We start from the raw sequence: 14,986 nt of genomic DNA, 5'->3' as shown, positions 1-14,986 counted from the left end.
TATTGAGAGAAAGGTCATTTCCCCCATGGAGATGAAGGGTGATCACGCTCACAAAGATGAAGGTGGCCACACTCACAAACATAAAGAGTGATCACACTTGTGGAGTTGAAGAATATGTTACTTAGAGATGAAATTAATTGCACTTGTAAAGAGGAAGGCAAACATTCACCATTTTAGGTAAATGAAATGTAAAAGGGGAAATGTTTTATCCTTTGAAGAGTCTCAAAGGGAATTTGGAAAGCAATAAATCAACTTATAAATTTATCTTCATTAGAAAGAAAAGGGGTATTGGCCCATGATTGTTGATTCAATGAGGGAGGATTTCTTATTCAAAACTAGTATTTCCTTCAATAAGCTTGGATATGTTTTGAATGATTTCTTTGAGATGGTTGTAGTGAAGAAAGACATTGCCCAAGCATAATTGAAGCTAGCTCAAATTATGATAGTCATTCTTTTTTTGACTAAAGATAGTAACATAAGATAGATGATGGAAATGTTTTATAAATCACACTTTGTGCATGTGAGCCATTGCAATCTATATTTTCCTTTCTTTAAAAAATAAAATAAATAAGAATAAAAACTATTCAATCACTGAAGATCTCCGAAAGCGGGTTAGATCTGCAAGGTAAATCTATGTACCAACTACCTATTTTAAACAATTAGGTAAATCTATGTATCAACTACCTATTTTAAACAAATAGGTAAATCTATGCATCAACTACCTATTATAAACAAATTTCTTGACAAAAGAGATTATTTTGAGTTGGAAGATATTGAGTTGGATATCAACAGCACTAATGAAGTTGGATGAAGATGGAAAGTTCTTCTTCTAGAAGACACTGAGATTAGAAGAAAAAAACAATGCATGATTACACCAAATAATTTTGTAAGAGAAAACAAAGGAAAATTTTTATATGTCACTCTCAAGGAATTGAACATGGGTAGGGGAGAGAACAACCATTCTTCCCAACCACCCAATATAATCCCAATTGACTAATATATTTGAATTATATGTGAATATAAGTGATGTGTGTTGGTTAACATGTATCATGCATAATTACTAATACTTGAAATAAATCTCTAAGATTGCTCATAATCTCAACGGAAAAGAGGCTAATTTTTTAATGGAAATGTTGCAAAGAGGGAAATTAGGTGGATTAAAACTTGACCAACATGAAGGTTTTGTTTGGATTTTTAACTGATAATTTACTTCTTGACAATAAAAAATTATGAAGAGTGTAAATAATGAAGAATTAGTCCTCAATTCATTTGGCATGGTGTCTGAAGCTATTGAAAGTGGAAAAAAACTTTTATAAACTACAAGGGTGTTGAAGGCTCAAAATGTATGCCTCAACATTATAAGGGAGACCGCCCGGCTGGGAACTTAAAGAAACTTCTTTTTTGTTTGGAATGATGGTTCCAATAGGTTAAAATAGGTCCAGTTACCTTCTCTCTATCTCTACTGGCTTAAAGTATGACTTTCAACTACCAATAGAGAAGAGACATCAAATTGATTCTTCTTGCTGATCATGCAAGAAAGTGATCATTAGGCTGATATGGGGCTCAACCAAACCATGACTATGATTTTTCCTCTTTGGGAAGAGGACTTGGGAAATGTAGAATTAAACTAAATGCAGTCTTATCTCTATATGTAAGCTAAACCAACCCTATCTTGAATTGGAAAAAGGATAGCCTTTTTCACAATTAGAGAGAAAATTCATTAATCAGGGAAAAGGGACTGTTTGTATAATTGAATTCATCAAATAATATTCATTAACTAAAGAAAAAGTTCATCCAACCAATGAAATATAAAACAAGATAGAAATATATCAAGAGAACAAATAATTATTTCCTAACATATTAGTATCTCAATGAATTCACAATTTCTTTAACTCTGTTCTATGCTACAAAGATAGTTCTAATGGAATTTTAATAATATAAACCATGGTACAACATTAGTGCATAATATCGAAATGAAATACATTACTTTGAACACAATTTTAAAAGAGAAATTCTGAGAAATGTAATTCAATTAATTACAACGAAATGGGAATAGTCCTCATTCAGTCAATTGAAAGAAGAGAGAAGTTGAGAGATAATTGAGAATAAAATTTACATATTAATTTGCCACAATGTTCAAGAAATAGTTGATCAAATTGACAATTTGAAAACAATCCTGCAATTTACTGATAAATAGTTATCAGTAAATTACATATTAGTTTCATTGAATTCATTCTCTTATTTCCTTTTAGTTTTGTCGATTACTGCAAAGATAGCTTTACAAAAATCATTAAATAAATAGAAATTACAGTAGTGTAAACTCCCTTATCATTCAATTACAAAACTGAATTGAAATTTCACAGAAATATCAACAAACACATATACTCATAGAATAGTGAAAAAAGCAACTGACTGTTAATGTTCTCCAAATAAAAATTACATAATTACATGATTACAAAACAGGGAACCTATCGTTGGAGTAGTGCAAGCAACTCTGCTCCTATTTCTCCTTCTCCTTGCAGTGCCAAAAGACAGATCCACAGTGTGAGATCGCCTATGCAATAGTGTTAAAATGCCTCCATGCTTGTAAAACTCCCTCTTGGATTCAAATCAATTCTACCTTTCCTTTCTTTTTGAAAATTACAAACTCATAATCAATCCTCAGGTCTAAAGTTTTCTCTCCTCTCTTACAACTCGAAACTCCTCATAGAATAGTGCATTGAGAATTCTAAATCCTAGGAAAGAGAAGTTCTTATTATTCCCTTCTATTAATCCCCCTTTGTGCTACATATAATGTAATAATTCCTAATGCAATCCTCCTTCTAAAATGATCTCTTCTAATCCTCCTAAAAATTATGCCCCTTGCCTCTGTTAGGGATGCCATATTTATACAACATTTACAAATTAACAGGTCGCCTTGAATCTCTCCATCACCAAGATAATAAAAACAAATGAATCTGGTCATTTGGCCTCCGTTGAATCACAGGTTGAATGTGGATTTCTCGGATTAGCTTGCTGTTGGGTTTGGTATGTTTCTCCCTAGAACAAATCACATCGCCCATGAAAATGGCATTCTGTCAAGTGGCTATTACAACCTCCTCTATTTTCATCTCTCCATTTCATAAAGGAGTTGTTCTAAGAGATCTCGTTTGTTGATTCGGGTTTGCAGTTTGATACATGGCTAAGTGGCTATGATCGAATGATGAGTTCGAATTGGCCCTGGGTGTTTTTCCTCTCTGTCATAACAAAGAAAACTAAAGATTATTAATTTACACAGGCTTTTAATTGGTACAATGTATAACAACATTTAACTTGTTTGAATTTCTAAGTCTAACCCGTTAGAAACCCTTCATGTATTTTCTGATTTATTCCTACCTACTTGTTCTGTTAATTAACAAGTTATTTACCATGTAAATACTATAAATAAATACAAGTACATGCTCAACACATTATAGATCATCAACTGAAGGAAACAAAATAAGCACACAAGTGACACCGTTGTTTTTGGAATAATGTCCTTGGAAAAAGCCAATGCGGGAAAACTGGTGCAGCTATCTAAGGGTTTGATTTATTAAGCAGTTTTAGAATACAATCTGGGTGCCAAATCGAGCTCACCCAACAAAGAAAAATCTCGGCAGTAGTACCTCTCTACTTGGAAGCAGATATTCTGGTTGAAACCCTGGATAAACACTCCGGCAACTCCACAGCTCCAATATGTCCCACGAAAACCCAGTGTCAGCCTCTAGGGATTGCGTCATCTCTCTCTGGCCCATCGTTATCTCAACGCCACTCTGGCTTGTCCTATGTCAGCCTATGGAGGCACTGCGTCAGTCCTCTAGCCCTCTGCGTCACTCACGCTGGCCCTCTGAGGCACTAAACTAGCCCTCTGAGGCACTACACAACCCCTGGCTGCCTCTGCGTGAGCCCTAGCTAGCTCTGCATGAACCCTGGCTAGCTCTGCATGAACCCTTGGCTAGTTCTGCGTCCCTCTCTCTAGCTATTGTGTTGATCCTTCCAATGCTATCTCTACCTCTCTGCTTCTATATTCACTGCCCTTCAGCAACAACTCTGATCACTCTCTCAACTTTCTCAGCAAACCCAGCCTGAGAAAGTCGAAATCTTGATCTCTTGGTGTGTTATCCAAGTGACCCTCAAGCCTCCTCTTATACTTTTCTCATTAACAAATCAACGACCGAGATTAAGTCCCTAATCAATGACTAATATTAGATCTAGCTTGAACCATGAATTTTGTACCATTCTAACACAATTTTATATTAATTCACATTAATATTTTATTTTCCCTAAGTTTAGACTTAGGGACTCCATTAAAAATATTAATTATTTTAATATCTCGCAAACTGTTTAGAATCTGCCCAAACCCTTTCTGGGTATACAAGATCTCATGTGCCTTAGCCTCTCCAACAATTTTAGTGGTTAGAGCACATCCGATGCTACCCCAAATCAACATGTCCTCTGTTGAATCACAGGTCGAATGTGGATTTCTCGGATTATCTCGCTGTTGGGTTTGGTATGTTTCACCCTAGAAAAAATCGCACCGCTCATGAAAATGGCATTCTGTCGAGTGGTTGTTACAACCTCCTCTATTTTCATCTCGCCATTTTGCAAAGGAGTTGTTCGAAGAGATTTCCTTTGTTGATTCGGGTTTGCAGTTCGATACATGGCTAAGTGGCTATGATCGAATGATGAGTTCGAATTGGCCCTGGGTGTTTTGCCTTTCTGTCACAGCAAAGAAAATCAAAGATTATTAATTTACACAGGCTTTTAATTGGTACAATGTATAATAACATAACCATAATCCAAACTAATGTTATAAGTAGCCCGAAAAAATTAAGTGGCATATTAACTAAAATTAAGCATTAGCTTTAAAAATTAATGGATGAAGTGGCTATGGCGGGAAAATCGAAACAATGAAAAAAAACATTAGAACCATTAATAATAGTGGCTTATACATGGAAATTATTGGCAAAAAAAATTGACATGTGGCATATGCTGATAGGTTCTGGATGACATGGGAAGGCCCATGGCAGGCGCTGGAGGGTCTCGAAGGAGTGTGTCTCAGGAGGAATTATAATATGAATTTTGCTGGGAGCGGGAGCGACCAAAGGAGAGAGAAGCAAGTATGGGAGGTGAGGCCCATGCGAAGGTGGGACCTCCCTCATGAATCAAATCAAAATTTGCACCGGGTACATTAAATATCAGAGTATTGACTCTCAGGCTATCGGGGAGATTCATCTGAGAGTTTCTTTAAAAGAACTCCCAAGATTAGATTTTCCGAGATGGGTCCATGCATCGGGGGAGATGCTCCTAGGAAGTCAATAAAATTGATTGGGTTTGAAAAATGGAAGCACCATGTAATGGGGCCCGGGCCTTTGGGTCTCGGAGAAATCTGCTTTTCGTAACTTTAATTAAAAGGGAGTTATGATATGCGAGGGTTCTGAGATGAGAAGTGCCGGGAAGAAAAGAAATACAACCACTTGAAATTTTAAGCCTTTCGGTTATCTAAAATCCCACATCCACTTAAACGGTCTTGGGACTTTGGGTCTCGGGACTTCTAAAAGAAATCTCCTGAGATCGAAAGGTCTTGAGGTTCCGAGAAATGTCAGTCACTTTATAAAAAAGGTTCCAGCCACTATTATAGGGTTTTACCTAGTTAAAGAGAAAACCATTTTTATTTTAAAAATCACTACAATAAAAAAGGGCCACTTTAAATTAAGAGCTTGGTCTAGGGGGTTGAAATAAAACAAACATTAAAAATAACATTTACAAAATAAGGAAAAAATAATACTTACAAGCGCCAAAAAAATATAAAGATAATGTACATTTACAACTTATAAGAGGCATAGGCAATGAAAAATGTTCTAATTTTGTATTAACGTCATTGACCAACCACACAACCAAATGAGATAAAACAAGAGTGTATAAGAGGTTAATAAAAATAAGACTCGTCGAGGAAATCAAATCGAACATCAAAGGGAGCAAAAATAAGGCATGAAAGTGATATAATTAACATTAATAAAAAGGGTCCCCATTTAGTATTTATGAAAGAAAGAAAGCAAAAATGGGGCATTGTGTTTCACCACAACATTGGCAACACACGTGTACGAACGAGTTATATCTACAAGAATGATGAAATTCTAAGGCAAGAATGAAATTGCATTAAATCAATCAAGATATTAGGATTCAGGTCTTCAATGAAGTTTTCACAAGTGATTGTCAGACTAGGAGTAACTCCAAAATGGACAGAAAAACTGATTCGTCTATTTCATTAGGTAGCTATTGTTTATATACATCAGTGTGACTGAATAGTTCATCTTCTTGATGACTATTCACATTCCAGTTCACCCATCCGTTGAGGATTAGGTGTCAACATTCCCCCCCTTAATCTGAAGGGATGTTGGTGAGTCCAAGCATCGTTCTGAATCTTTCAAGCTTTTCTCTTCCAAGCGCTTTGGTGAAGATGCCTGCAATTTGCTCATTTGTGGAACAATGATGGAGATGGATTGTTTTGGCCTCAACATGATGTCGGATCAGATGATATTTAGTATTGATGTGCTTTGTACGATCATGGAATTTTGGGTTCTTGGCCAACTTTATTGCAGAGGTGTTGTCAATCATGAGTGGAGTTGATTGTACTTGTTTTACCTGCAAATCTTCAAGAATTTTCCTGAGCCACACAATTTATTTTTTTGCTTCAGCTGCTCCCACGTATTCTGCTTCTGTTGTGGAATCTGCTGGAACTGATTGTTTGCGTGATCTCCAAGAGACAACTCCTGATCCAAGACTCATAGCATATCCTGAAGTAGATACTCCAGTTTCTTTGTCTCCATCGAAGTCTGATTCAGAGTATCCAATCAAGCTGAAGTCGTCCACCTGTGTATACTTGATTCCAAGGTCTTGAGTTCCCTTCAAGTACCTTAGAACTCTTTTTGCAGTAGACCAATGTCCCTCACAAGGCTTTTGCATAAACCTGGAGAGGATTCCAACAACAAACGAAATGTCTGGTCTGGTAGTAGTGAGGTAGATGAGACTTCCTATAAGCTGTCTATACTTTGTTGCATCCTCAAATTCCTTTCCTTCAATAGATGTGAGCTTTAAGTTTTGTCCCATTGGAGTAGAAAGAGGATTGCACTCTGTCATGCCAAATCTGTTTAACAAATCTCCAATGTATTTCTTTTGAGAAAGAAATATGGATTTTGGACGTTGGGTTACTTCAATGCCAAGATAGTAATGAACATAGCCCAAATCAGTCATTTCAAAACTTTTTCCTAATTCTTTCTTTATGGATGCAATATAGCTTTCATTGTTCCCTGTCATTAAAAGATCATCTACATATACCACAAGATATACAACTATTTTGCCAACTTTCTTGACAAATAAAGTTGCATCATCAAGATTAAAATGATTGAAGTTGAGTTTCAGAAGATGCTTAGTTAGTTTTTCATACCAGGCTCGTGGTGCTTGTTTGAGGCCATACAAGGACTTCACAAGTTTGCATACTTTATGTTCATGTCCTTTCACAGCAAATCCTTCAGGTTGGGACATAAAAACATTCTCTTTTAGATCTCCTTTCAAGAATGCAGTTTTTACATCCATTTGATGGACTTTCCAACCGTTCTGAGCAGCTAGTGCAAAGAGTGTCCGGATGGTGGCCCATTTTGCTGTGGGGGAAAACGTTTCCTCATAATCGACCCCTTCCTTCTATGCAAAACCTTTTGCCACAAGCCTAGCTTTGTGCTTGTCAAGTGAGCCATCAGCTTTGTACTTGTTCTTGTAGACCCACTTGTAGCCAATTGGTTTGGTTCCAAATGGAGGGTCAACTAGCTTCCAAGTGCCATTCTTTATGAGGGCATCATACTCCTTTTTCATCGCTTCTTTCCATTCATCATGAGAAGCAGCTTCTTTGAAGGAAGTTGGTTCAAAATCTGTAGACAAGTTCAATTCACAATCATAAGTAACATCCATATCAATAGGTGAATTAGAGTCATCTACATCACCTCCATTTTGTTGGTTTGAATTTCTGGTTCCTGTTTTTCCAATTTCATCAGGATGAACACTTTCAAGTGTCTTTGTCAGCCACTTTGGGGGACCTTTCTGAGATGGTCCAGGCTACTTTGTTGATTGAGTTGGGACTGAATCAAGATTGAGTCTCCCAATTCTATCAATTACATCACTTAAAGGATCATCCGGTGTTGGATTTTCATGCAGGGGAGATTGTTCTTCAGAAGAAGATTCCACATGTTGATCTAGTATAGGAATCCCCCCTTCAAGATGTGGAATCTGATTATCAAACTCTTGAAATGATTTTGTTTTTGTGAATCTATCCAAGCGATCAAGTTGCCGCTCAACAACACTGTCATATTTGGATGATTCAAGAAAAATGACATCTCTAGATACAACAAACTTTTTATTTACTTCATCATAGAGACGATATGCTTTAGAGGTGTTTGAATACCCCAGGAAGATACACTTACGACTTATAGCACCAAGTTTGTTTCTATGTACCTTTGGTATTAAAGCATAACAAGTGGAACCAAAGATCCTGAGATGTTTTACCGAAGGAACATGTCCATACCACAATTCATAAGGAGTCTTGTTTCTTATAGCACTAGATGGACATCTATTCTTTATATATGCAGCACATAGAACAGCATCAGCCCAAAACATTATCTTTACATTTTTGAAGAAAAGCATGGATCGCACCATATTCAAGATTGTTCTGTTCATTCTTTCAGCTACACCATTCTGTTGAGGATTATAAGGCATAGTTGTTTGATGTTTAATCCCATGTTGGCGAAGATAGTGTTCAAATTCATTTGATGTATATTCTTTTCCATTATCAGTGCGAATAGACCCAATATGAGATTGTGCATCATTTTCAATCCATTTATGAAAATTCTTGAATGTTTGAAAAGCATCAGATTTGTTCTTCAATAAATAAACCCAACACATTCTGGTGTAATCATCAATAAATGTCATTTATTTCCATTTGCAGAAGGAACAGGAATTGGACCACATAAATCTGAATGAATGAGTTCAAGCTTCCTATGTGCTCTTGAATGTGAATCATGAAAAGACTGTTTGCTATGCTTTCCTAGAATGCAAGCATCACATTGCTTATGTTTTCTAGGAATTGTAGGCAAACCAGCAACACCATTTTTCTTCAATAAGCGGAGACTGTCATAGTTTAAATGTCCAAATCTAGCATGCCATAATAAACTTGATGGAAGTGTACCTTCTTCATGATGAGAAATATATGAGAAATGTTGTGCATGAGCAGAGGTTCCTTGCAGTTTGAGAAGCCTTTCTTCTTCTATTCCCCTCATGACAAGTGAGTGGTCAGAAGCTTTTCTTACCTCAAGCTTGCCATCAAACATATGAATGGAGTGACCTTGCTGGCGGATGTGGACCAAGGACAACAAGTTTCTCTTGAGCTGTGGGAGATATAGAACATGATCTAGAAGAAAGTCTGGAAGACCAGGCAGTTTAAGCCTGATTGTGCCAAGCCCTGATGGCTTGATTTTGGACTGATCTGCAAAGTATACTGCTCCATCAACATTGTCAGTGAAATCTTCAAAAAAATCTTTCCTATGAGTCATATGAAAGGTTGCTCCTGAATCAAGCAACCAATCATTTTTTGAAGAAGTAAGTGAAGCATTAAACAAATCTTCATTTACTCCAATGTTACATTGTGCCTCAATATAGTGAGCGGATTCAGGTGCTTTACCTTTGTCTGTATCATCAGTTTTACCTTTCTGCTGATTTCTTCTCTGCTCAATTTTGTCCCATGGTAGCTTTCATGTAGAAGCATCATGTGATCCATTTCGTTTGCAGCGAATGCAATGCAGATCTGCCTTTTCTCCTTGAGAATGTCTGCCCCCCCTGCCTCTGAAATATCTTCCTCTTCCTCTTCGTCCACCTCTTCCTCCTGTAGAGTCTTGAGCAGGATGCTTTTCTTTATGAGCAAGGCACACAGTCTCTTCAGAAGATTCAGGCACTGTCTTCTTTCCAAAGGCTTTCTCTCTTTCAGCAAACTTTTTCACAAGAGAGTCAAAGGTTATATCTTTAAGATTTCCATTTGCTTGTAAAGACTCAAGATAATTGGAGTAATTAGGATAGAGTGCCTTGAGAAAAGCAATAAGAGGGATATCCAGCTCAACCTTAGTGGATTTGATATCATGCATTATGGATTTTACTTCAGATGCAAGAGCAAGAGGATCATTATTTTTCAGTTCAAGGGTGAAGAGTTTAATCATGAGCTGAACAACTTCAAGTGCAGAATGTGAGTCATAGAGTTCTTTCAGCTTTTGTAAAGCTTCAAAGGCAGTTGAATAAGATGAAATATGATGACTTACTTCTTCATTTACAGATGCTGCGATCAATTCATAGGCTTTGCTGTTTTTGTTTTCCCAAATGACAAGCTCTTTATCTGATGTAGGCTGCATTGGGTCTTTGTCTTCTTCTCCAACACACACTCCTTTCCACAACTCATTGAAGATGAGGGTGTGTTTTATCATCCGGGACCATTCAGGATAGTTCTCCTTGCCAGTGAGAACTATTCCTACCATAGAGATGATTGAATGCATTCTGTAAAAAAATACTTCTGCTGATAGAAAAAAAAATACTTCTGCTGATATACAGTGAAATTGTACTCAAAAGGGCATTCTCAAAAATTTCAAATCTCTTCCAATATGTACCTCAATACTTCAAGCTACAACATATTTTCTCCAAATTTATTTCTTCAAATCCCTCCAATAAAGGCATCCAGTATTTCAAATATTAAGTATTACATATCACTTCAACCTTTTAAATGTAATAAATTCCCATAAAATATTACATATTACTTCAACCCTTTAAATGTACTGCAGGACAGATTAACAAAATATGTAGGAGCTTGATATCAATGCTCAGACAACCAATTTTTAGAAATGGGTAAACCACTCGGGAGGAACAACACCACAGGAATTTATTAAACCTATAAATTGATGCTCAAGTCGAGATCACAAATGCGTTTCACATTATACTTATTACAATGACACAACAAAATCGATGTCGCACTTATCGACTACAGCTCTTAGTTATAGGACTGAATCTTTCCACACACTGCTGGAAACGACGACCGCCAAGTCCAAACTGATGTAAAAGGACAAGATTACAACTTACTCCATGGTTTATGCACAATATAACTCAGTCCACGGTTTATACAGTCCACGGTTTAGGGTGGTCTGGAAGTGGGTTGCGACTACAATGGCGGAGCCGAACCGGAAAAATGGACACCCCCCTCCTTTGATTGGGTAAGCGGGCAGATATACGGTTTTTATTAAGCTCCCTCCAATTACTCCTATACCCGCAACTGCCAGTCCTAAGCCCAAGAATGCTGTGGACGTAGAGGCCCAAGCCTCTCCTGCCCCGACTAGCTCACCGGAGACATTGGTCGGCTCTGTTTTGGGTTCGATTTCGAATGCCGTTGCTAAAATCCAGCGTGTACATTCAAGGGTGGACGAGTATAAGGCAAATTGGTTTGGGCTGAATTAATCCAAGTACCAATGGGCTCTGAATGATTATTTGGAAATGAAAAAAAAATATGGAAAGACTGTCGTTTCCATCTCTACTGACCAGGAAAAAAAATCAATGAATCATACCACCATGCGTTTGCTGATGCTGAATATACTGTTTCTGTGTGTCAATGTCAGGAAGCGTTTAACAACGTTCATGATCAGGCAGCGTGCAGCGTTCAACAACGTTCACACTAAGGCAGCGTGCAACGTTCAACAATGTTCACACTCAGGCAGCGTTCAACAATCATGAGCGTTGGGTGAGAGCGAAATGAGGCACCAACGCATCTCTGGGCATGTCAGAGGCAGTGCAGTGCATCATCATTTCTGGGCAGCGACAGAAGCAGAAGGGAGTTACGACTATTCTTAGGACTGGCTCTGATACCATGTCAGACCAGGAGTAACTCCAAAATGGACAGAAAAACTGATTCGTCTATTTCATTAGGTAGCTATTGTTTATATACATCAGTGTGACTGAACAATTCATCTTCTTGATGACTGTTCACATTCCAGTTCACCCATCCGTTGAGGATTAGGTGTCAACAGTGATAATGAAATTTAATCATTTCTAATGTTTGTAGTAAAGATCAAAAGATTGAAATCAGATTTATAACAACTTTAAATTGATAACATATTGATTTAAAGAACAAATGTTGATAATTGAGTTTAGTAAGTAGGATGGACTCTCTTCATCACAGGTAGAGCCACTGCTACCAGTAGGCATTCATAGCCTCGATAGGGTTACCTTTTATGCCAAAGGAATGTCATTTTAATAATTTTTTCATTTTATAACTCTGAAAGCCATTGTCTTGACTTGGTGACTAGATAGTGATAATTATATTCACGAGCATTAATGGTAGTGGCCAAGACGGTTCGTGATGAGACCTCTTCTCTTACAGTGAGTTTCTGCAAGCCATTGTCCTGGCTGGGTCACCAGATATGATAATGTCACTATGATTAGTACACATGGTCATGGTAGGCTAGCTCTTTTAGGGAGACCCCCTATCTTTCAGGTATTTTATATAACTTAACATTGATTCTATGATAATTTGATGATAGATGGGGAGATACATCCCCTCCTTAAGAGGTTGGGATGACTTAAAAGAGTTTAAAGAATACCAAAATTTTGTGTTGCTATTTTTACTTTAAAAATAATTGTTTAGTGATAAGGAGGAATGATATACTTAATAATTTCAAATATTGATCTAAAAAATAATAACTTGATAATTTGATTTGATATTTTTCTTTTTTACTCAAAAATTTCATTAAGTAAGAGTAAATATAACCCATGTACTAAACCAAAATTGGGTGAGAAAGATCCTTTCGAACATAGGTTGACAATATCATCTAAGTCAATCTAAAGAAAAGATAACACAAGCATATACAAAGGGATGTTAAAAAGGTGAAGGGAAATGCTATAAGATTAGATCCAAACTGAGAGTCAGAAGAAACTTAACACAAATCAAAAAAGGAAAAAGGAAAACAATTAACTAGAAAATCAATCTCGCAACAAGAAAAGCCAAATCTCAAACCAAGCAAGATAAAAAGTTTTGATATTCGAAAATTGTGTTATGTATATGTCAAGCTTAGTGAGTTTTTTATTAAAACAAAAATTTCAAATATAATGAGAAGTTGCGATTGAAGTTTGCGTCTAAGAGCATAAATATAATTTCATTTCCTTTTTTACCAGTCTTGTTTAGGAAAAAAAACTTATATGTCTTTATGATTAATTCTTTAGATTTAGACTTAACATAAATTGAGATCATAAATAATACTTCAGAAAATGGAAAGGAAAATAATTTTCCTTGCATGATTACTCATATTTAGCATTGAAGTTTTCACAATTTCTTTATTGGTTGGACATTGGTCTTCCAAATTATGCCCGCAAAAAGAAAAAAAAAACATAAGGAGAACTAAAAGAAGAAAAGAACAACTGAAACAAAATGCACAAATAGATGATAATGAGTGTATCAATGCTTACCTGGAAGAATTAGAAAATAAGTTTACCTCATGGGTTTTCATCTTCTTCCATGTATTTTATGAATGTTCAAAATCAACTTCTTATTCAAGCTACATAAGCAAACAAACATGAACAAAAATTGAATCTAATATATTCCTAATCCTAATCTAAAAAGTAGATTAATACTAGGTAAAATCAAATTTCCAATATAGCCATTCAAATTCTTTATTTACTGTGTGTATATACAAATCGAACATCAGTAACAAAACTATAAGTAAATAAAAAAAAATAAAAAAAAATCTTAAAGCAATATGTACAACAACTGTGTAAGTATGTACCAAAAACAACTTATTTATAAATAACTTAATTATAAAACATCTCCCTTGGAAATTTCTCTCCAAGAAAATATCTATGGGATCATAGAAATATGTGTGAATATTTGTTAGAGACTAGAGGTGATCTAAAGGAGAAGGTGGTAAGTCATCTTGTGAGAATGTTCCTTTTGATACAATAGCCTGTATAAAATAATTAGTTGTATATACACATGGTGAAATGTTGACAATCTTTTGTGAACTTGCCAAATGTTGTTCAAAAGGATCAATAAGGTGTGAATGTAAAAGAGGATCATCAGTTAAATTAGATGGTTGGTAATGTGGTAAAGACACACCCTCGAGTGCCAATTCATGTTTAGAATGCTTATGAGAATGAAGAGATAAAATGAACATCAAGTGGAATTTGAAAAGAAATGTTTTTTGATCTTCACGATTAAGGTTTTGAATTTATTTCTCTTCCATTAATGAATCTTGAGGGTGTTCAATGCTGATATGTTGAGCATGCTAGCCTCGAATATCCAAAGGTTGAAAAATAAAATATGAAAATAAATTTAAATCAAGCCAAAATAATCGAAACAAAATCATACCACTATTTACAATAAGATTACAATTATTGTTACACTACAATTGGGACAAGTTTGAAAAGATTTCCTTTTCACAAGGCTTAGCCAAAATGACGCAATTGGAATAGTTGTTGGAATCATCTTGTGCATGAGGTAAAGGATTAGGAATAGAAATGGTAATTTGATTGTCGTAGGATTCGTACATTGGGATGGAATATTGAGTAGTGAAATCATTAAAATGAAAATGAGAAATTACTAGGATAACTTTTGAATTAGAGTTTTCTTCATTGCTGATTTTAGATTCTTGATCATTTGCTTTGCTGATCGAATTTTCTTGCTGTCTTGAATCTTATTTCCTGTCAACTTGTTCTAAGTTTAACATGTGAAAGTGAATCCTCAACATTATAAGAAGTATTAATTAAATGGAGAAACCTATCAAATATTATTGCAACAACTTCATTGTGATTAGTATGTTCCTCCATATCAAATTTTGTAGTCATGTTAATGGAAAGCGAAGAAGACTCATTTAAACCTGGAATTATATTATAAGGATTAGGA

Source organism: Pinus tabuliformis, chromosome 7 (genome assembly GCF_031772625.1).
Source record: "Pinus tabuliformis cultivar Carrire ecotype Pingquan chromosome 7, CPIR1, whole genome shotgun sequence".
NCBI classification, from domain to species: Eukaryota; Viridiplantae; Streptophyta; class Pinopsida; order Pinales; family Pinaceae; genus Pinus; species Pinus tabuliformis.
The sequence above is the reverse complement of the archived record's forward strand: the minus strand, read 5'-3'. Positions refer to the sequence as shown.